At 41.2% G+C, this 24297-nt stretch overlaps 1 long non-coding RNA gene across 1 annotated transcript in view; it reads right to left on the bottom strand.

The window, feature by feature from the left end:
- Nucleotides 1-3021: 3021 nt before the first annotated feature.
- The window catches only part of LOC138752789 (uncharacterized), a 45497-nt gene continuing 24221 nt past the window's right edge, over nucleotides 3022-24297 (bottom strand). The window contains exons 2-3 of the long non-coding RNA XR_011350933.1: nucleotides 5676-5795; nucleotides 3022-3085 (exon numbers count right to left, since the gene is read on the bottom strand). This is a non-coding gene — a long non-coding RNA (uncharacterized lncRNA). The remainder of the gene's footprint in view (nucleotides 3086-5675; nucleotides 5796-24297) is intronic.

The raw sequence follows: 24297 nt of genomic DNA, 5'->3' as shown, positions 1-24297 counted from the left end.
TTTTAGAAGAAAGAATTGTTCCATTATTTCATGAGAGGTGTAAGAAAGAGAAGAAATTATGCTTCACATATGAATCTCGGTGAGACATTCTCTGGAGCTCCGTTCAGATTTGGCCAATGTACCTTGTGAAGGATATTTTGTGTTTGAGAGGTCACCAGATTAACACCAGGATTAAAGATTTAAAATGTGATGAAAGGTTTCATTAACTTGTCTTGCATTCTTTTGTATTTGGAAGTTAACCTTTAAAACATTTTAAATAGTTAAAAGTTTGATATCCGAGAACTTTATTTATTTTAGTGGATGTACCAGGAGAAAAGGCAACATAATTTTAACATTGGAAGGACCACTTAGGGGTGAAGTCAGAAAATTAGTACATTTGCACAAGCAGTAGAAATTTAGATCTTGAACCATTATAATGTGTAGAATCTCCAGATATGACAAACATAAAGACTGAGGTAAAGAGACAGATGGCAGATTGGGATATGAGGTGTTATGAATTGTGATTAACTGCTTGATGGAGCAGGATCCAAGTGTGAATGACTTTCATCATCTTTCTCCCAGGAAATAAGCAAACACAAGAAAAGGGAAATGTGAAAAATAACGTGAGAAATAGAGTTGAGAAGATACAAATAAAGGATGGAAGCTGTAATGTTTGAGGAGATAAAACAAAATATTCTCGTGACTGTGAAATGAGAAAACAAAGTGGAGAAGATGTACAGAAAATGTGTTGACAAAATTGAGAACTGTGAACAAAACAATAGAGGAAAATCTGTGAGAGGCTAAAGAGAAAAAGCTGTAAAAATAAGTGAAAGAACAGGTATGAGAACTTATTAATTAGTGCAATAAGAATGAGTTGATTCTGGACTCAGGAAGTGAAACAGAACCTTTTTGAGGCAGGGATCATAATTGAATTAGATTCAGAACAGGCCAATAGGAAATATCCCATTCCTATGTAGAAAGGTCAGTAAAAAGAGCACATTTAAGTTAATTGTAAATAGAGTTCAAGTTCTTTATTGACACATTATACCTGCTACATTGAGAAGTGTTGGTTTCACCATTAAGTCCAATAAGTCAACTCTGAACATGTATACAATATGTCAGCCTCCCGCCTGCAGCAATGGGGATGTTGGCCTCCCGCTGGCAGCAGCAAGGACATCAGCCTCCTGAGCCAGGAGGAGCAGGCTTGTCAGCCTCCCTCCAGCAGGAGCAGGGATATCGACTTATCGCCAGCAACAGTGGGGATGTCGGCCTCCTGGCAGGGACAAGGCAGGATGCTACTGGCACAAGTAGTCTGTGACTTAATGATAATTTCACCTTACAATGCGGGTCCCGGAACGGAACCCCATTGTAAGTAGGAGTCTACCTGTAGTAGAAAGGGGAAGTGCAAGAGCATGTTACAGTGTGTAGTGTTACTGCAAAAGATCAATTAGTACATTTAACTATAGTGGGGAAACAGAGACTTGATTGATTCAAGCCTCCGTCTCCCCAGGTTTGCCCAAATTTTGCCCACTGATTTGCCCAGGAGCCCCAGGCCCCCTTTTGGACCCTGGGCCCGGGTTTGATGCAGCCCCTGCACTCCCTTCTCATAGGCATTGGCTGTGGAGAAGAAACTGTCTTTGAACCTGTTCCTGCATGATTTTGCATTGTTGAACCTTTTCCCCTTTGATAGAGGAGGGAGAAGAAAGTGTGGCCAGGGTGTAATGGGAGTTTCAGTATATTGGCTGCTTTTTGAGGCAGCAGAACGTGTTGACGGAGAGGTGAGAGGTGTGTTGACCACCTTCTGCACTTCTGATCTTGAATCAATACCAAACTGCAATGCATCCAGCAGGGATACTTTTGATGGTGCATCTGCAAAGTTGCTAAGGACAAGCTGAATTTCCTTAGTCTTCCAAGGAAGTACAAATGTTGGTGTGCTTTCAATGTGAGTAGTTCAAGTCAGCACATTGGAAATGTTTACTGATAAAAACTTGAAGCTCTCTACTACCTTCACTTCAGTACCATTGGTATGGACTGTTCACTCTACTCTCTTGCACCCCCCCCCCCAATCAAGTCTATGATAGCTCTTATGCCTTGGGTGAGAGGTTGTTATCTTGGCATGAGGCCACCAGGCTATTAATCTCCATGCAGTATTTAGTCTTATCATTATTTGATCTTTAGCTGATGACGCTGGTGTCAACAGTGAACTTAAAAATGGCACACAGTCATAAGAGTATTGTATGGGGCTGAGAACATGACCGTGCAGGACACAGGTGTTGAGTATGATTGTGGAGGAGGTGTTGCTTCCCATCTTAACTGATGATAATCTGACAGAGGAAATCAAGAATCCAGTTGCAGAGGATGCGTTTATTGATAACTATGGTATTGAAGGTGAAGTCTGACATGAGTATCCTTGGTGTCCAGAGTCGTAGGCCAAGGAGATGGTCTGTTATGCACTTGTTTCGATGGTAGGTATATTAAAGTAGGTCAAGGTTGATGGGGAGGCTAGGGATGACGTGATGCATAATCACTCTCTCAAAACACTTCATGATGGTTAATCTCCATTCCATTGATATATAGTCATTTAGGTCTGTTGTGGTGCTTTTAATTTTCGTTGGGATGATGGTGGCCTTCTTGAAACTATGGTATATTGCAGGGAGAAATTAAAGAGAAGAGCCTTGGAAATTTGATTCCATTCAAAATTTTGGAAGTTATTGCTTGAATGAATGTTGGAGGCAAAAACTTGCAGTACATTTAAAATACACCTGGTATAGACCAAGAGGAAATTAGATTGACATTACAGCTCTTTCAGTGGCCAAAGTAGTAGTGGCTGATGATGTGACCAGAATATATTTTCTCTGCTCATCACGGAGAAGTTTCCTTACAGTTGATAAATCTGACCACAAGATGGCACACACTACATTTGTTCAAATCTTGGTGCCTCAAAATTAATTTTTCGTTCTTATCACTAAATGCCCTATATGCTTGCTTAATGAATTTTGGTAACGGAGTACAGCATACTTATGTGACAATATATAGTATCCTTACCCAGTGGGGATGCATTTGTAGATTTCTGATGTTCTTGTAGTTCCAGGATATGATAATGTATCTAGTTTCAAGATAATTTGGATGAATAACATTCATTGTTAATTGTTTGAAATTAAATGTGTACATAATGAATTTATTTTTCACAAAACATATGTCACAATCTCTCGGAGATATTGAATATTATGAAGTTATGACATTTGTCTTGACAGTCTAAATTTGCCATGAGAGAGTTCAGTTTAATAACTTCCATATGAATGACTTGTCTAATGACATGTCAGTTTTGTCCTTCAACTTGTTTGACATTTACAATTAACTGTTACAAATTTGCAATCTCATTCTGTCAAAGTGTCAAATTAAAGATTGAAATATTCATTATTCTTCACTTCTTTCTCTTATCTCTGAACCATTTCTCCATAGGCCCATAAGACATAGGAGAAGGAGCAGAAATAGGCTATAGGCCATTGAATCTGCCCGGCCATTTAATCATGAACCGATCCATTTTCCCACTAAACCACACTGCCCGGTCTTCTCCCCATGACCATTGATGCCCCGATTAATCAAGAACTGACCAATTTCTGCCTTAAATACATCCAATGACAGGGCCTCCACAACCACCAGTGGCAACAAATTCCACAGATTTACCAGCCTCTGGTGAAAGAAATTCATCCATATCACTGTCAACTTTAATCCTGAAGTTGTTTCCTCTTGCCTTGGACTCTCCCATCATAGAAAAAGACCTTTCTATATTGACTCTCTCCATATCTTCTGACAATGAGATTTCCCTTTCAATCTCCTAAATTCCAATGAGTACAGGCCAAGAGTTATCAAATGCTCCTCATATGATAAACCTTACATTCCCAGAGTCATCCTTGTGAATCTCCTCAGAACCATCTCCAATGTCGGCACATCCTTTCTTAATGAGGAGCCCAAAACTACACTCCAACTGACATTTCACCAGTGCCTCAACATCACATCCCTGCTCTTATATTCTGTTCCTTTGAAATAAATGCCAGCATTTCATTTGCTTTCTTCACCACTGACATAACATGCAGGTTTACCTTTAGACTATCCTACATGAGGACACTTTATCCAGATCCCTTTGCATCTGGATATTTAAAATTTTCTCCATAAGACCATAAGGCAATAAGGTATACGAGCAGAAATAGGCCATTTGGCCCATTTATTCCACTTCACTATTCCATCATGAGCTGACACATTTTCCTAATCAGCTTTTTTACCCTGCTATCCAGCCATAACGATTGATATCCTGAATATTAAGGTACCTATCAATCTCTGCCGAACAATAACGTGGTTCCACAGGTGCTGATGGCAGCAATTTCCAGACTTTCACCACTCATGGCTTCCCATTTAGTAAATAGTCTAGCTGTGCGTGACGGTACAATTTCTGACATTATATTTTATTTGCCACTTCTCTGCCCATTCTCCTAATCTGTCCATCCTTCTGCTGTCTCTTTCTTTAACACTACCTGCTCCTCCAGCTACCTTCATATTATCTGCAAACTTGGCTACAAAGCCATTCTTTCCATAATCTAAATCATTAATATACCACATAAAAAGAAGCAGCCCCAACACCAAACCCTGTGGAATGCCACTAGCAACTGGCAACCACACAGAATATGATCCCTGCATTCAAATTCTCTGCTTCCTGCCAATTAGCCAATGCTCTACACATGCTAGTATTTTTCCTACTTATCTTGTTAAGGAGCCTCATGTGTGTCACTTTGTCAAAAGCCTTCTGAAAATCCAAATACACATCATCCATTGCATTTCCTTTATCTAGTCTACTTGTCACTTCTTCAAAGAATTCAGATAAGGTTCTTATTCAAGATTTTCCTTTAAGGAAACCATGCTGGCTTTGGCCTATCTTGTCATGCGCCTCCAAGCACTTTGTAATCTCATCCTTGACAATTGACTACTACAACATCTTCAAACCACGGCTTCCCAGTCTATAAATTCCTTTCTTCTGCCTCCATTGCTTCTTCAATAATGGGGCAATGTTCATGATTTTTCAGTCCTCTGAAACTATACCGGAATCCATTGGTTCCTGAAAGATCATTATCAATGCCTCTACATTCTCCACTGCTACCTCTTTCAGAATGCGAGGTTGCAATCCATCTGATCTGTAAGACTTATCCACCCTTGGACCATTTGGTTTTCTGAGCTCCTTATCCCTTGAAATAGTAACTGCTCTCAGTTCCTTTCCCTGATACTCTTTAACATCTGACACACTGCTAATGCCTTCCACAGTGAGGTCTGATGAAAAATACTCAATTAGTTCCTCTGCCATCTTCTCTCTCTCATTATTTCTCCTGTGTCATTTTCTAGTGATCCTGTATCTATTCCCACCTCTCTTTTACACTTTATACACTTGAAGAAACTTTTTGATGGAAGCTAAATACTTTGATAGTATTTACAAGCTACTTTCATATTTCATATTTTCTCTTCTTTTGAGTCTTTTCATTACCTTCATTTTTTTTAACACTTCCCATTCTATCTTTGCACTAATTTTTGCTTACGCCTATGCCCTCTCTCTTGCTTTTAATTTGGCTTTGACTTCCCTTGTCAGCCAGAGTTGTGACCTTTGTCCATTCAAATATTTCATCTTTAATTGGTATTTATTTCTCCTGCACCTTCCTCATTTATTGCAAAAACTCCATCCACTTCTGCTCAGCGGTCTTCCCTACTAGTGCCTCCTTCCAATCTACTTTGGCCATTTCCTCATTCATGCCACTGTAATTTCCTCTTCTCCACTGAAATACAAACACATCAGACTTTAGTTTCTCCTTATTCAATCTCAAATTGAACTCAATCATATTGTAGAAAGTTAAAAAACAGGACCTCCAAGGTAGTAATCTCTGGATTGCTGCCCGTGCCATGAGCTAGTGAGGGTAGAAATAGGAGGATGTGGAAGATGAATGCGTGGCTAAAGAGATGATGCAGGGGGCAAGGGATAAGATTTCTGGATCATTGGGATCTCTTCTGCGGAAGGTCGGACCTGTACAAGAGGGACGGACTCCACTTGAACTGGAGGGGGACCAATGTGCTGGCAAGCAGATTTGCTACAGTTGTGGGAGAAGGTTTAAACTAGTTTGGCAGGGGGGTGGGGAACAGAGTGTGAGAGCAGTGTCCAGGGAGTATGGCCACCTAGATAGGAATAAAAAAGATAACAAAGGTAGGATGGTGATTAGGGTAGAAGGTAAAAAAGAGAATATATGTGAGGGTCATTCTCTGAGATGTATATATTTTAATGCAAGAAGCATAGTGAACAAGGTAGATGAGATGAGAGCATGGATAGATACTTCGGGTCACGATATTGTGGCAATTATTGAGACCTGGCTACAGGAGGGGCAGGACTGCCAACTTAATATTCCAGGATACATTTATTTTAGATGTGATAGATCAGGGGGTAAAAAAGGAGGAGGAGTTGCTCTGCTTGTTAAGGAGGACATTACTGCCGTGAGGTGGCAGGATGGTATGGAGGGATCGACCAGTGAGGCTGTTTGGGTGGAATTGAGGGGTGGAGGAGGCAAGAGGGTGATAATAGGGGTGTATTACAAACCACCAAATGGGCCAAGAAAATTAGAGGAACAAATTTGTAGGGAGATAGCGTATATGTGTGAAAATCATAAGGTAGTGATCATGGGAGATTTTAACTTCCCACACATTGATTGGGATACCCATACGGTTAGAGGGCTGGATGGGCTGGAGTTCATTAAATGTGTTCAGGATTGTTTTCTAAATCAGTTAGTAGAAGAACCGACTCAGGACGGTGTAATACTGGATCTCCTGTTAGGGAACGAGCTAGGTCAGGTAGCGGACATTAATGTTGGAGAACCAATTGGGTCTAGTGATCATAATTCTGTTAGTTTTAGGGTAGTTTTAGGGAAGAGCAAGGAGAGGCCTAAAGTTGAGGTTCTGGATTGGAAAAGAGCAAATTTCGAAGGAATAAAAAGGGATTTGGGGAGTATTGAGTGGGACAGGATATTTTCAGGTAAGGATGTTAATGAAAAATTGAGGATATTCAAAAAAGAAATTTTAAGGGTACAGAGAAGTTATGTCCCAGTGTGGATCAAAGGAAAGGCTGGAAGTCATAGGGAGGCTTGGTTTTCGAGGAATATTGGAAATTTGGTTAGGAGAAAAAGGGAGGTGTACAAGAGGTATAAAGAGCAGGAAGCTGAGAAGTTGAAGGAGGACTACAAGGAGTGTAGAACGAATCTTAAGAAAGAAATTAGAAAGGCCAAAAAAAGGCATGAAGAGGCTTTGGCTGACAGAGTAAAAATAAATCCAAAGGGTTTCTATAAATACATTAAAAGTAAAAGATTAGTGAGAGATAAAATTGGACCCCTTGTAGATAGAGAGGGTAGGCTGAGTGAGAAGTCTGAGGAAGTGGGGGAAATTTTGAATGATTTCTTTGCCTTGGTATTCAGTAGGGAAAAAAATGTTGAACCAGTTGAAGTAAAGAAAAATAGTGGGGAGATCATGAAGCATATAAGGATAACCGATGAGTTAGTGATGGCTGTGTTAAAAAAGATAAAGGTGGATAAATCTCCCGGACCGGACAAAATATTCCCTAGGACACTCAGGGAGGCTAGTGGACAGTTAGTGGGGCCATTAGCAGAGATATTTATGATGTCACTGGCCACGGGGGTGATAACAAAGGATTGGAGGGTGGCGCATGTGGTTCCTCTGTTTAAGAAAGGGTCCAAATGCAAACCTGGGAATTATAGGCCTGTAAGTCTGACGTCTGTGGTGGGCAAGTTGATGGAAAGTGTTCTGAGGGATGCTATTTACAAATTTTTGGAGGTACAAGGATTGATAGGGAGTAATCAGCATGGTTTTGTCAGGGGTAGATCATGCTTGACAAACCTGATTGAGTTCTTTGAGGGGGTTACAAAAAAGGTTGATGAAGGGAAAGCTGTGGATGTTGTCTATTTGGACTTTAGTAAAGCTTTTGACAAAGTTCCCCACAGGAGGTTAGGAAAAAAGGTGGAGGCATTAGGTATAAATAAGGAGGTAGTGAAATGGATTCAGCAGTGGTTGGATGGAAGGTGTCAGAGAGTAGTGGTAGAAAATTGTTTGTCCAATTGGAGGCCGGTGACTAGTGGAGTTCCTCAGGGTTCGGTCCTGGGTCCACTATTATTTGTTATATATATTAACGATCTGGATGTAGGGGTGGAGAATTGGATAAGCAAGTTTGCGGATGACACAAAGATTGGTGGTGTTGTGAACAGTGAGGTAGATTACCGTAGATTAAAAGGTGATTTAGGAAGGCTGGAGGTGTGGGCTGAGAAATGGCTGATGGAATTTAATACAGATAAATGTGAGGTGCTACATTTTGGAAAGGCAAATTTAAATAGGTCATATACATTGAATGGTAGACAATTGAGGAGTGCAGAGCAACAAAGGGATTTAGGAGTTATGGTAAATAGTACCCTCAAGGCTGATACTCAGGTAGATGGTGTGGTGAAGAAGGCATTTGGAATGTTGGCCTTCATAAATCGGAGTATTGAATTCAAGAGTAGGGAGGTTATGATGAAATTGTACAAGGCATTGGTGAGGCCAAATTTGGATTACTGTGTACAGTTTTGGTCACCAAATTATAGGAAAGATATAAACAAAATAGAGAGAGTGCAGAGAAGGTTCACGAGAATGTTGACAGGATTTCAGGGTCTGAGTTACAAGGAAAGGTTGTGCAGACTGGGGCTTTTTTCTCTGGAGCGTAGAAGATTGAGAGGGGACTTGATAGAGGTGTTTAAGATTTTAAAAGGGACAGACAGAGTAAATGTGGATAGGCTTTTTCAATTAAGAAAGGGGGAGATTCAAACTAGAGGACATGGTTTAAGATTGAAGGGGTAAAATTATAAGGGGAACATGAGGGGAAATTTCTTTACGCAGAGGGTGGTGGGAATATGGAATGAGCAGACGTGGTCGAGGCGGGATCATTGGTTACATTTAAGGAAAGACTGGATCGTTACATGGATAGGAGGGGACTAGAGGGGTATGGACCGTGTGCTGGTCAGTGGGACTAGGAGGGTGGGGATTTGCTACGGCATGGACTAGTAGGGCTGAACTGGCCTGTTCTGTGCTGTAAGTGGTTATATGGTTATATGGATGTAATAGTGGAGCATATGACTAGCAGAGAAGGGATCGGACAGAGTCACATGGATATACAAAAGGTAAATCGTGCTTGACAAATCTATTGGAATTCTTTTAGATGGTGACAGGTAAAATAGATGGGGGAGAGCCAGTGGATGTGGTGTACCTGGACTTCCAAAAGGCCTTCGATAAGGTCCCGTATAAACGACTGGCTTCCAAAATCAAAGCTCATGGGATTGGGGGCAAAGTATTGATGTGGATTGAGAACTGGCTGGCGGGTAGAAGACAGAGAGTTGGGATAAATGGCTCATTTTCTGAGTGGCAGGCAGTGACCAGTGGGGTACCACAGGGATCTGTACTGGGACCCCAGCTGTTCACAATTTACATTAATGATCTGGATGAGGGGATTGGATGTAATATCTCCAAATTTGCAGACGACATTAAGCTAGGAGGGGTTGTGTGCACTGAAGAGGGGGTCAGGAAGCTCCAGTGTGATTTGGATAAATTGAGGGACTGGGCAGATACATGGCAAATGCACTACAATGTGGATAAATGTGAGGTTATCCACTTTGGTAATACAAACCGGAGGGCGGATTATTATTTGAATGGCAATAGATTGGGAGATGGGGAAGTGCAGAGAGACCTAGGGGTACTTGTACACCAGTCTCTGAAGGCGAGCATGCAGGTACAGCAGGCGGTTAAAAAGGCAAATGGTATGTTGGCTTTCATATCAAGAGGGTTTGAGTATAGGAACAAGGATACCTTACTGCAGCTGTACAGGGCCTTGGTGAGACCCCACCTGGAGTATTGGATGCAGTTTTGGTCACCTTATCTAAGGAAGGATGTTCTTGCAATAGAGGGAGTGCAGAGGCGATTCACCAGGCTGATACCTGGAATGGCAGGAATGACTTATGAGGAAAGATTACGCAAATTGGGATTGTACTCGCTGGAGTTTAGAAGATTGAGAGGGGATCTCATAGAGACATATAAAATTCTGGCAGGACTGGACAGAATGGATGCAGATGGGATGTTTCCAATGATGGGAAAATCCAGAACCCGGGGCCATGGTTTGAGGATAATAGGCAAACCATTTAAGACCGAGATGGGGAGGAATTTCTTTACCCAGAGGGTGGTGAATCTGTGGAATTCATTGCCACAGAGGGCAGTAGAGGCAGGTTCATTAAATATATTTAAGAGGGAATTAGATCTATTTCTTCAGTATAAGGGTAGTAAAGGTTACGGAGAGAAGGCGGGGACGGGGTACTGAACTTTAAGATCAGCCATGATCTCGTTGAATAGCAGAGCAGGCTCGAAGGGTCGAGCTCCTACCTTCTATGTTTCTATGTTAAGACAATCTAGAGCAAAATCAAAAGTAAAACAATTAAGCAGAAGTAGATATAAAATAGGCTGGCTTAGAGCAGCTTGTCGATGGCTTCACTGGATTGGGTGTTGTGTAATGCACCAGAGATGATTAGAGAGCTTAAAGACTTCAGAGTAAAAGAACCATTAGGGAGCATATAACCATATAACCACTTACAGCACAGAACAGGCCAGTTCGGCCCTACTAGTCCATGCCGTAGCAAATCCCCACCCTCCTAGTCCCACTGACCAGCACCCGGTCCATACCCCTCTAGTCCCCTCCTATCCATGTAACGATCCAGTCTTTCCTTAAATGTAACCAATGATCCCGCCTCGACCACGTCTGCTCATTCCATATCCCCACCATGCTCTGCGTAAAGAAATTTCCCCTCATGTTCCCCTTATAATTTTACCCCTTTAATCTTAAACCATGTCCTCTAGTTTGAATCTCCCCCTTTCTTAATTGAAAAAGCCTATCCACATTTACTCTGTCTGTCCCTTTTAAAATCTTAAACACCTCTATCAAGTCCCCTCTCAATCTTCTACGCTCCAGAGAAAAAAGCCCCAGTCTGCACAACCTTTCCTTGTAAATCAGACCCTGAAATCCTGTCAACATTCTCGTGAACCTTCTCTGCACTCTCTCTATTTTGTTTATATCTTTCCTATAATTTGGTGACCAAAACTGTACACAGTACTCCAAATTTGTCCTCACCAATGCCTTGTACAATTTCATCATAACCTCCCTACTCTTGAATTCAATACTCCGATTTATGAAGGCCAACAATCCAAATGCCTTCTTCACCACACCATCTACCTGAGTATCAGCCTTGAGGGTACTATTTACCATAACTCCTAAATCCCTTTGTTGCTCTGCACTCCTCAATTGTCTACCATTCAATGTATATGACCTATTTAAATTTGCCTTTCCAAAATATAGCACCTCACATTTATCTGTATTAAATTCCATCAGCCATTTCTCAGCCCACACCTCCAGCCTTCCTAAATCACCTTTTAATCTACGGTAATCTACCTCACTGTCCACAACACCAGCAATCTTTGTGTCATCCGCAAACTTGCTTATCCAATTCTCCACCCCTACATCCAGATCGTTAATATATATAACAAATAATAGTGGACCCAGGACCGAACCCTGAGGAACTCCACTAGTCACCGGCCTCCAATTTGACAAACAATTTTCTACCAATACTCTCTGACACCTCCTATCCAACCACTGCTGAATCCATTTCACTACCTCTTTATTTATACCTAATGCCTCCACCTTTTTTCCTAACCTCCTGTGGGGAACTTTGTCAAAAGCTTTACTAAAGTCCAAATAGACAACATCCACAGCTTTCCCTTCATCAACCTTTTTTGTAACCCCCTCAAAGAACTCAATCAGGTTTGTCAAGCATGATCTACCCCTGACAAAACCATGCTGATTACTCCCTATCAATCCCTGTACCTCCAAAAATTTGTAAATAGCATACCTCAGAACATTTTCCATCAACTTGCCCACCACAGATGTCAGACTTACAGGCCTATAATTCCCAGGTTTGCATTTGGACCCTTTCTTAAACAGAGGAATCACATGCGCCACCCTCCAATCCTTTGGTACCACCCCCGTGGCCAGTGACATCCTAAATATCTCTGTTAATGGCCCCACTAACTGTCCACTAGCCTCCCTGAGTGTCCTAGGGAATATTTTGTCCGGTCCGGGAGATTTATCCACCTTTATCTTTTTTAACACAGCCATCACAACCTCCTCGGTTATCCTTATATGCTTCATGACCTCCCCACTATTTTTCTTTACTTCAACTGGTTCAACATTTTTTTCCCTACTGAATACCGAGGCAAAGAAATCATTGAAAATATCCCCCATTTCCTCAGACTTCTCACTCAGCCTACCCTCTCTATCTACAAGGGGTCCAATTTTATTTCTCACTAATCTTTTACTTTTAATGTACTTATTGAAACCCTTTGGATTTATTTTTACTCTGTCAGCCAAAGCCTCTTCATGCCTTTTTTTGGCCTTTCTAATTTCTTTCTTAAGATTCGTTCTACACTCCTTGTAGTCCTCCTTCAACTTTTCAGCTCCCTGCTCTTTATACCTCTTGTACACCTCCATTTTTCTCCTAACCAATTTTCCAATATTCCTCGAAAACCAAGCCTCCCTATGACTTCCAGCCTTTCCTTTGATCCACACTGGGACATAACTACTCTGTACCCTCAAAATTTCTTTTTTGAATATCCTCAATTTTTCATTAACATCCTTACCTGAAAATATCCTGTCCCTCTCAATACTCCCCAAATCCCTTCTTATTCCTTCGACATTTGCTCTTTTCCAATCCAGGCCTCTCCTTGATCTTCCCTAAAACTATCCTAAATCTAACAGAATTATGATCACTAGACCCAATTAGTTCTCCAACATTAATGTCCGCTACCTGACCTAGCTCGTTCCCTAACAGGAGATCCAGTATTACACCATCCTGAGTCGGTTCTTCTACTAACTGATTTAGAAAACAATCCTGAACACATTTAACAAACTCCAGCCCATCCAGCCCTCTAACCGTATGGGTATCCCAATCAATGTGTGGGAAGTTAAAATCTCCCATGATCACTACCTTATGATTTTCACACATATATGCTGTCTCCCTACAAATTTGTTCCTCTAATTTTCTTGGCCCATTTGGTGGTCTGTAATACACCCCTATTATCACCCTCTTGCCTCCTCCACCCCTCAATTCCACCCAAACAGCCTCACTGGTCGATCCCTCCATACCATCCTGCCACGTCACGGCAGTAATGTCCTCCTTAACAAGCAGAGCAACTCCTCCTCCTTTTTTACCCCCTGATCTATCACATCTAAAACAAATGTATCCTGGAATATTAAGTAAATGATGGATTCCATCATTTTGCCCACTACTGATGTAAGGCTCACCGGCCTATAATTCCCCGCTTTTTCTCTACCCCACTTTTTAAATAGTGGGCTAACATTAGCTACCCTCCAATCCATGGGTACTGATCCTGAGTCTATCGAGTTCTGGAAAATAATTCTTAAAGCATCTGCTATCTGAATGGCCACTTTCTTAAGTACCCTAGGATGTAGATTATCAGGCCCTTGGGATTTATCTGCCTTCAATCCCGTCAATTTCCCCAAGACCATGTCCTTAGAGATACTGATTTCTTTCAGTTCCTCCCTTGCATTAGTCTCTATGTTTCCCAACATCCTTGGGAGGTTATTTGTATCCTCTCTTGTAAAAACAGAACTAAAGTAAGAATTTAATTGGTCTGCCATTTCCTTATTCCCCATTATATATTCCCCTGATTCCGACTGCAAGGGACCTACTCTGGATTTCACGAATCTTTTCCTCTTGACATATTTATAAAAGCTTTTGCAGCCGGTTTTTATATTTGCCGCAAGCTTACTTTCATAATTTATTTTTGCTCTCTTGATTAATCCCTTTGTCCTCCTTTGGTGCATCTTGAACTGCTCCCAGTCTTCGGTTGCGGTACTTTTTTTGGCCAATTGATATGCTCTCTCTTTGGACCTAATGCTGTCTCTAATTTCCCTTGTTATCCATGGTTGAGTCACCTTTTTTGGTTTATTTTTATGCCAAACCGGTATAAACGATTTTTGCAATTTCTCTATTAGATCTGTGAATGCTTTCCATTGTCTATCCACAGTCAACTCCCCCATAAACACCACCCTATCAATCTTACTCAACTCCTGTCTCATACCATCATAATTCCCTTTATTTAAATTCAGGACCTTAGTCTCGGTTTTAATTTAATCACTCTCCATGTCGAGTGAGAATTCGATCATATTGTGATTGCTCCTACCCAAAGGGCCTCGTACAACAAGATTGTTGATTAGCCCCTTATAATTGCATAATACCCAATCTAAAATGGCCTGCTCCCAAGTTAGTTCCTCGACATATTGGTCTAGATAACCGTCCCGTAAACATTCAAGGAATTCCTCCTCCTCAGTATTTTTACCAATTTGACTAGTCCAATCTATATGCAAATTAAAGTCTCCCATGATGACAGCTGTTCCCTTATTGAACTCTTTTCTAATTTCTCTTTTAATGCCTTCCCTCACCTCTACACTACTATTTGGAGGCCTATATACCACCTCCACTAACGTTTTCCACTCCTTGCTATTCCTCAGTTCTACCCATATAGATTCCGCATCTTCCGAGTTGATATCCTTTCTGTCAATCGTGTCGATCCTTTCTCTCACCATCAATATTACCCTATCCCCTTTTCTTTCTTGCCGATCCCTCCTAAATATCGTATACCCCGGGATGTTAAGTTCCCAGGCTTGCCCACCCTGAAGCCATGTTTCTGTAATCCCAATCAAATCATATTTGTTTATCTCAATTTCCATAGCTAATTCATCTACCTTGTTCTGAATGCTTCTTGCATTAAGATATAAAGCCTTCAGATTTGCTTTTTTCACCCTCCTTGCTCTTTCTGATTTTTTACTTTTGCTGCCTAACCTAACTTTTCCTGTTTTATCTTTTCAGTCCTTTGCCTTCCAACCCCCCTGCCAAATTAGTTTAAACTGCACCCGACGGCTGTACCAAACCTAGCTGCCAGTATATTGACCCTTTTTGGGTTTAGGTGTAACCCATCCTTCTTGTAGAGGTCATGCCTTCCCCAAAAGAGATCCCAATGATCCAAGAAGCCAAAACCCTGTCCTTTACACCAGCCCCTCAGCCACACATTCATTTTTCTTAACCTTCCATTTTTGTCCTCAGTTACACTTGGCACAGCTAGCAAACCAGAGATCACCATCCTGGCTGTCCTATTTCTTAGTTTCTGCCCTAGCTCTCTGTAATCCTTTTTCAGTACTTCCTCCTTCTTTTTATCTATGTCATTGGTACTCACATGTACCAAGACATCAGGCTGTTCGCCTTCCCCTTTTAGAATACCCTGGACCCGATTTGAGATATCCCGCACCCTTGCACCAGGGAGGCAGCATACCATGCGGGCATACCTATCTGCCTCACAGAATCTCCTGTCTCTATTTCTGACAATGGAGTCCCCAATGACCACTGCATTCCTCTTTATCTTTTGGTCCACCATGCCAGGCTCAGTGCCAGCGACCTGGTCACTGCTGCCAGCTTATGTCAGGTCATCTCCCTCAACAGCATCCAACAAAATATACCTGTTACTGAGAGGGATATTCACAGGTGTGCTCTCCATTTTCCTGGTATTTTTCTTCCCTCCCCTGACAGTTATCCACTTACCTGACACATCTGGTCTTGGGGTAACTATGTCCCTGAAAGTTGAATCTATCAACTCCTCACTCTCCCTTACCAGCCGTAGGTCCTCACGTTGCAGCTCCAGTTCCCCAACTCGGTCCTTAAGGAACTGCATCTTGGTGCACCTGACGCAGATGTGGCTATTTGGGAGGGTGGGACTCACCCATGGTTCCCACATCTGACATCCAGTACAAAGCACTAATCCCATAGGCATGACTGAGCTAAAATAATGCCACTTACCTTTCTCCTCACCTGCTTTTGCCTAAGCCTGTTGAGCCAAAGGCTGGAAGTCCCACTCCTTCAGTGCCCCACTCACTCAGTGCGCCGCTCCTCACTGGCCACTCCCTCCCCTTTTACTCCTTTTACTGGCCCCTTGACCAATTAACCTTGACCAATTAACCCAGTCACTCTCTCCAAGCTCCTACTCCTCTGACTCACAGCTCAAACTCCAGCTGTTGCCTCCTCAGACTCCCAGCCCGATTTGAGTTGGCCCAAGCCCCAGTAAGCCCTTGTATTTAACTGCTTACCTCCACGTCACTCTCTCCAAGCTTCTCCTCCTTCGACTCCCAGCTCGAATTTACATGTAGATTGGACCAGCCAAATTAGTAAAAGGTTTACATTTTTCCTTCACTGTAATGTATTTAAACTGGACCATATAAAATTAATTGAAAGCCTGAATGTGCAAGGACAATTTGAATGTTGATGGGAATCTGCAAATATCCTTTTCCAGTAAAACCTGGTGAGTGGTGTCATGTCGCAGACCAGCAGCAATGGAAATTCACCAAGAGACTGTTATTGTTTTCTGTTAAAGCAATATATGTATTAATAACTACAAGAGATCTTGATTATAAAGTTGTAAGTTTTTGCCAGTTTATTATACAGAACTGGGAGAAACACCAGTTTACATAGGAAAATATCGGAAACATGGATGAAACCCCCATGACTTTTGACATGATGGGCAATAGAAGAGTGGAATAGAAAGTGTTAAAACTGTGCAAACCAGAACTACAGGCCACAAGGACCATGTTTATCGTGGTGTTATCATGCATGACTGACGGGACAAATTTAAGACCCATAGTGATCTTCAAATGCAAAATTAAACCAAAAATGAAATTCCCTGCAGGTATTTTTTGCACATTTTCATGAAAAAGGATGGATGGATGAAAAGTATGAATAGACAATGTGTAGAACAGGCAGCCAGGTGGTTTATGCAAAGAATGGAGTTTGCTGCTCTGGGATAAAGACAATGAAACTGCTTTGGAAAGAATTTCAGAAGCAGGCGCAAATGAAACAGTCCAGGCTCAAAATGCTGAAAAGATCTTTCAAGATTTGAGTTTTGGAGCCTTGTGGAGGTGTTCTGGTTTTTACAAGCAGAGAGAGAGAAAAACCAAACAGGATTTCGAGAGAGAGAGAGAGAGAGAGAGAGAGAGAGAGAGAAAAGTCAGTTCTGCAGAGACTTTTGAAGGCTGCAACATGGCAAGCTGGCAGGCCTATTGAAAACCCAATTTTGAAGACGGGCTGCGACTTCTGAGTTCAGCCTGTTGAAAACCCTTGTAGTCCTTACAAGAGGAAATGGCTGGCTAGAGTGGTTCTCCTGAAATAAGGGAAAAAAGAGGACCTGGAAGAAGAGGTTATCATTTGGAAAACCCATGATGGGACAAGTTTCTTCAGCAAGACACTGAAGTGACTGATCAGAGGAACTCAGTCTGTGTGTGTCCAGCAAGCAACAAATATCTCTCCCTGAAACCGACAAGAACCTACCTGAGTGGTAATCATTTAAGTTTAAGGACCAGAGCCTAGTGAAAATTCATAAATGTTACATTCTGTGCACAGTATAAGAATTGATACAGGTGAACTTGGAGAAGTGAGAATCAAAGAACTTTACTGAACATATACACCTTACATATATGTGCGCTCAGAATTAAGAAGTAAGGTTAAGTTAATAGTATAAAGTTAAAATTTGATCCTGTATTTATGTTTAAATAAAATTAACAACAACTTTTGTTTAAATAACCATTAGCATTACATAATACTTACATGGAGGTTATCCTGGGTAGTTTGATGTCTATATTGCAACCTCTCGATGTCTGCTTGAACAAACCATTCAAAGACCATGAGCGTGAGGAATGGAGTACATGGTTGTTGAGTCCAGAACAATCATTTACAATGCATTATGCATCACTTGATGTGCTGTGTAACTTTGTGCTCAAGGCATGGGGCAAAGTTAAAGTCGAGACTAGGATAAAATCATTTAAAAAGAGTGGTATCTCTTGTGCAATTGATGGCAGGGAAGATGATTTATTGTGGGAAACTGACGATGAAGCTAAAACTGCCTCATCTGATAGAGACTGGGACCCCTATGATGACTGTTTAAACAGTGAGAGTATGGATCTGTTGCCCCCATCTTTGCTTCAGACAATGATAGTGAGAGTGATTTTGAAGGGTTCTAAATGTGTTGTTGCTTTCAATAAAAATCTTATTGAAAATCTGTCGCAGTCAGGTTTTTTTTTGTTTTTCAAGGGTCAACTTATACACTGAATTGTTTTTTTCAAGGGTTGACCTATATGCCAGATCAGCACGGATTAGATCTTGAGCTGAATTTAAGGCCTCAAAAAGTACATCCGGCATATAAGTTGACCCCTTTTTTGAGTTTTTTTTGGGATTTATGACTCGACTTGTACACCAAAATGTATGGGTAGTTACTACATTAGTTTACAAAATTGTATTGAAAGCAATTGCATTGTACAATTATAATTGCTTATTGAATTTTTGTTAGCTTCTGATAATTCAAGCCAATCAGTCCCATTTCATATCATCCCACAATGCTTTCCATATAGACTTGCAGTTTCATTTTCTTCAAGTGATCCTTGTGATCCTATCGACCGCTATGAAATCTCTCATCTTTCTTTGTTTTTTTTGCTTTGCTTAATGCCATAACTATGATTGTGATGGATGAGGTCTTGCAAGGTCACAAGTAATTATTTATTTTATATCTGTAAGTGTTAACACATGGTTTATCAATTTAAAAGAAATGTAAAAAATAATTTATAAAATTAATAAGATAATAAAATTAATAAAATGAAACAGCAAAACACAATGCAGTTACAATGGCAGCGATTGGGACTGGGGTTCGAATCCCACGGTGTTTGTAAGGAGTTTGTATGTACTCTCCATGTCTTCATGGGCTTTCCCTAGGAACTCTGGTTTCCTCTCACCATTTCCTTATAACACAATACAGATATTTCATGGTGGGACTCTTCATTACTCAAAGTCCAATCACATGATGTTGATCACAAAATTATCTTGCTGTAATGTTTCACCAGACACATTTTAACTCTTCTGTGTGACAAATTCCAATACAGAACTGAAAAAAGCTATTTGTAAACATCTAATTACACTGTTTGACAGTGGTGTTGCATTATACTTCCATTTTGTACTTTACTGCTTTGAGTCTTAACTATTTTCAGGGCATCAATATTCTGCTTCTCAAATTGATTGTCTGTTTTGTTCCTTAGTTATAAATGTAATTGAGATAATTTTTAAAAATTTGTTCATTATTCATTTGGAGGTAGCAGATTTGTTATAATCTCTCAGAGTTTCTAAAGAGTGGCAGGGAGAGTGAACTGGATAGCACAACGCTATTACAGTACCAGCAACCTGAGTTCAAATCCAGTGGGTCTATAAGGAGTTTGTGTGTTTTCTCCATGGTTGTGTGGGTTTATCCGGGTGCTCCGGCTTCCTCTCAAAGACATCAAGGTTAGTAGGTTAATTAGTCACAGAGGTGCAATTGGTTGGTGTGGCTCAAGAGCCAGAAGGTCCAGTGGCATAGCTAGGGAGTTGGAAGGGGAGCGAGCCCTGAGCATATTTTTTTATGTGGCGACTTCCCCCTTCACGATTCAATGCTAGCACCACCCACCCTCTCTGACACTGCTGCCAACCTCCGCTCCAACACCACCCCTCCGCTAGGACGCTGCTGCCAGCTCTCTACTCCATTGCTGCTGCCACATTTTCCACTCTGACACTGCCACTCCCCCACGCTGACATTGCCACCAGCCCCGGCTAGGACTTCGCCACCACCCTCCCCATTCCGACCTTCCCACTATGATGCCGCTTCCCCTTCTCTGATGCCACTGCCACGCCCCCCATTCCACTGCCACTGCCACTCCCTCTCACTCCATCATGCTACTCACCTCCCCCCCCCCCACCTGCTCCGTGGAAAGATTGGTGCAATCCGCCATTCAATCAATGACTCACCATCTGCCGTGTGTCATGGTACCTTTTTTATGCGCTCACTCTCCCTAACTTTAGAAATTGGCTGCGCCCCCTGGGAAGGACTTAAAACGTTTAAATGTTGGTATATACTTTATTCCAAGGTCAATCTCTGTCTTGATATACTTTTTCACTTCAGTATTCAGAAGTAGTGCATTTTCAGTACCTTTGTCTACTTTTTTCCAATTGTTTGGATCTGCCAAGGACTCACATGCTCCAGGCTGCTGTTATAGTCTAACTGTACTTGAGCCACTCCTATGCCCATTTAAACAATGGCATTGCTGCACTAAGCTAAAATCTGTATGATTAATTCCCCTTTTATTGGCATCTCTCCTCAACTGTAGATAAACACTCTTTTTCCTTTGTTTAAATTGCTGCTTCAAACAGCAGTTGGTTTATTTTATTTTTCCAATCAAACATCATGACTCAAACAATTTTATTTTAACCATTTTCAGTTTTGAGCTTCTGTGGTTAGTGCAATCAATCATCCAAAAAGTAATCTCCATAAAAATCTCAAGAATCACCATAATTCTCAAAAGGTACATGAAAACTTATTGTAGAATAAAAGCCTCCAACAAATGTGCTGTTGCCAAACATATCATGATGTCATTATATTACATCCATATATGATTAATTTACATTAAAATATACCTCTATAAATCTACTTATCATACTAGATTCCAGTATGATTTCTAGCATAAATAATATAATGGAATATTTCCATCACAATATGATTTAATTTTACTAACTTTCTTCACATAGCAGCACTTCCAGACTTGGGTCAAAAATCTAAACGTCACCCAGCAAGACAGAGGACATTTTGTCAGATCACAGAACCACTTATAGAAACATAGAAACATAGAAGATAGGAGCAGGAGTAGGTCATTCGGCCCTTCGAGCCTGCTCCGCCATTCAATGAGATCATGGCTGATCTTAAAGTTCAGTACCCCGTCCCCGCCTTCTCTCCGTAACCCCTAATTCCCTTATACTGAAGAAATATATCTAATTCCCTCTTAAATATATTCAATGAACCTGCCTCTACTGCCCTCTGTGGCAATGAATTCCACAGATTCATCACCCTCCGGGTAAAGAAATTCCTCCTCATCTCGGTCCTAAATGGTTTGCCTATTATCCTCGAACCATGGCTTCGGGTTCTGGACTCCCCCACCATTGGAAACATCCATTCTGTCCAGTCCTGCCAGAATTTTATATGTCTCTATGAGATCCCCTCTCAATTTTCTAAACTCCAGCGAGTACAATCACAAATTGCACAATCTTTCCTCATAAGTCATTCCTGCCATTCCAGGTATCAGCCTGGTGAATCGCCTCTGCACTCCCTCTATTGGTCTCACAAAGGCCCTGTACAGCTGCAGTAAGGTATCCTTGTTCCTATACTCAAACCCTCTTGATATGAAGGCCAACATACCATTTGCCTTTTTAACCGCCTGCTGTACCTGAATGCTTGCCTTCAGTGACTGGTGCACAAGAACCCCTAGGTCTCTCTGCACTTCCCCATCTCTCAATCTATTGCCATTCAAATACACATTTATCCATATTGTAGTGCCATGTATCTGCCCAGTTCCCCAATTTATCCAAATCACACTGGAGCTTCCTGACCCCCTCTTCAGTGCACACAAACCCTCCGAGCTTATTTTGCTCCTGCAAATTTGGAGATATTACATCCAATCCCCTCATCTAAATCATTAATGTAAATTGTGAACAGCTGGGGTCCCAGTCCAGATCCCTGTGGCACCCCACTAGTCACCACCTGCCACTCAGAAAAGGAGCCATTTATCCCAAACTCTCTGTCTTTTATCTGCCAGCCAGTTCTCAATCCACATCAATACCTTGCCCCCAATCCCATGACCCTTGATTTTGCATGCCAGTCATTTATGTGGGACGTTTTCGAAGGCCTTTTGGAAGTCCAGGTACCCCACATTCACTGGCTCTCCCCCATCTATTTTACCTGCCACCATCTCAAAGAATTCCAATAGATTTGTCAAGCACGATTTACCTTTTGTAAAGCCAGGTTGACTCTGTCTGATCCCTTCTCTGCTAGACATATGCTCTGCTATTACATCCTTAATAATGGATTCCATCATTTTGCCCACTATTGATGTAAGGCTCACCAGCCTATAATTCCCCACTTTTTCTCTACCCCTCTTTTTAAATAGTGGGGTAACATTAGCTACCCTCCAATCCATGGGTACTGATCCTGAGTCTATCGAGTTCTGGAAAATAATTCTTAAAGCATCTGCTATATGAATATCCTCAGGCCCTTGGGATTTATCTGCCTTCAATCCCGTCAATTTCCCCAAGACCATGTCCTTAGAGATACTAATTTCTTTCAGCTCCTCCCTTGCATTAGTCTCTATGTTTCCCAACATCCTTGGGAGGTTATTTGTATCCTCTCTTGTGAAAACAGAACTAAAGTAAAAATTTAATTGGTCTGCCATTTCCTATTCCCCATTATATATTTCCCTGATTCTGAATGCAAGGCACCTACTCTGGATTTCACCAATCTTTTCCTCTTGACATATCTATAAAAGCTTTTGCAGTTGGTTTTTATGTTTGCCGCAAGCTTACTTTCGTAATTTATTTTTGCCCTCTTGATTAATCCCTTTGTCCTCCTTTGCTGCATCTTGAACTGTTCCCAGTCTTCAGATTTGATACTTTTTTTTGGCCAATTGATATGCTCTCTCTTTGGACCTAATGCTGTCTCTAATTTCCCTTGTTATCTACGGTTGAGTCACCTTTTTTGGTTTATTTTTATGCCAAACCGATACAAACAATTTCTGCAATTCTTCCATTAGATATGTGAATGCTTTCCATTGTCTTTCCACTGTCAACCCCCCCCCCACCCCCCCCCCCCTAAACACCACCCAATCAATCTTACTCAACTCCCATCTCAAACCATCATAATTCCCTTTATTTAAATTCAGGTCCTTAGTCTCAGTTTTAATTTCTTCACTCTCCATGTCGAGTGAGAATTTGACCATATTGTGATCGCTCCTACCCAAAGGGCCTCGTACAACAAGATTGCTGATTAGCCCCTTTTCATTGCATAATACCCAGTCTAAAATGGCTTGCTCCAGAGTTGGTTTCTCGACATATTGGTCTAGATAACCTCCCGTAAACATTCAAGGAATTCCTCCTCCTCAGTATTTTTATTAATTTGGCTTGTCCAATCTATATGTAAATTAAAGTCTCCCATGATGACAGCTGTTCCCTTATTGTACGCTTCTCTAATGTCTCTTTTTATGCCTTCCTCTACATTACAATTTGGAGGCCTATATATCACCCCAACTAACGTTTTCCACCCCTTGCTATTCCTCAGTCCTACTCATATAGATTTTGCATCTTCCGAGTTAATATCCTTCCTGTTAATTGTGTCGGTCCCTTCTCTCACCATCAATGCTACTCCACCCCCTTTTCTTTCTTGACGATCCCTCCTAAGTATTATATACCCTGGGTTGCCCACGTTGCAGCCATGTTTCTGTAATCCCAATCAAATCGTATTTGTTTGTCTCAATTTCCACAGCCAGTTCATCTACCCTGTTCCGAATGCTTTTTGCATTAAGATATAAAGCCTTCAGATTTGTTTTTTTCACCCTCCTTGCTCTTTCTGATTTTTTACTTTCACTGCCTAACCTAACTTTTCCTGTTTTATCTTTCCTGTCCTTTGCCCTATCATACAGGTTCATGATAAGAGTGGTTCTTAGTGAATGGAGTGTTACAGCTTCAGAAGTGGTCTTATTAGAACAATGGAGGGGATGAAAAAATCAAAACCATCACTGTTGCGATAATATTTTATTAATAATTTTTTTGGAGAAAGAAAGAGATTGGGCTGAGGGGTACAGATGGATTCAGAATCCTTCACAACTCCCTGTCTGTTCCTCCATCCCAACCAACCAGATGCTTTTCCATTAAACTGCAGAAAATTCCACATTTGTCTCTCTTTTTCTTCCCTTCCCAACACTCAAGACCAAGACAGTCATTCCAAGGAAAGCAGGTTACACTTGTACTTTAAGTCTTGTACATTCAGCATTCCCAATGTGGTCTTCTTTATATTGAAAGAACAAGATACAGATCTGGTGACTGCTTTCTCAGTTAATATTTGTTTGCCACTTTAATTATCCACAATGCTCTCACTCTGACATGCCTTTAGGAATTTGTCTATGAGGTACAGAGTGAAAGCCCACATAATTCAAAGATAAGAGAAATATAGGAGCCTTGGACAAGAAGAAATTGGATAACATAA

The sequence above is a fragment of the Narcine bancroftii genome, chromosome 2 (genome assembly GCF_036971445.1).
Source record: "Narcine bancroftii isolate sNarBan1 chromosome 2, sNarBan1.hap1, whole genome shotgun sequence".
Classification (NCBI taxonomy): domain Eukaryota; kingdom Metazoa; phylum Chordata; class Chondrichthyes; order Torpediniformes; family Narcinidae; genus Narcine; species Narcine bancroftii.
This window is presented reverse-complemented; position numbering and strand designations above follow the sequence as displayed.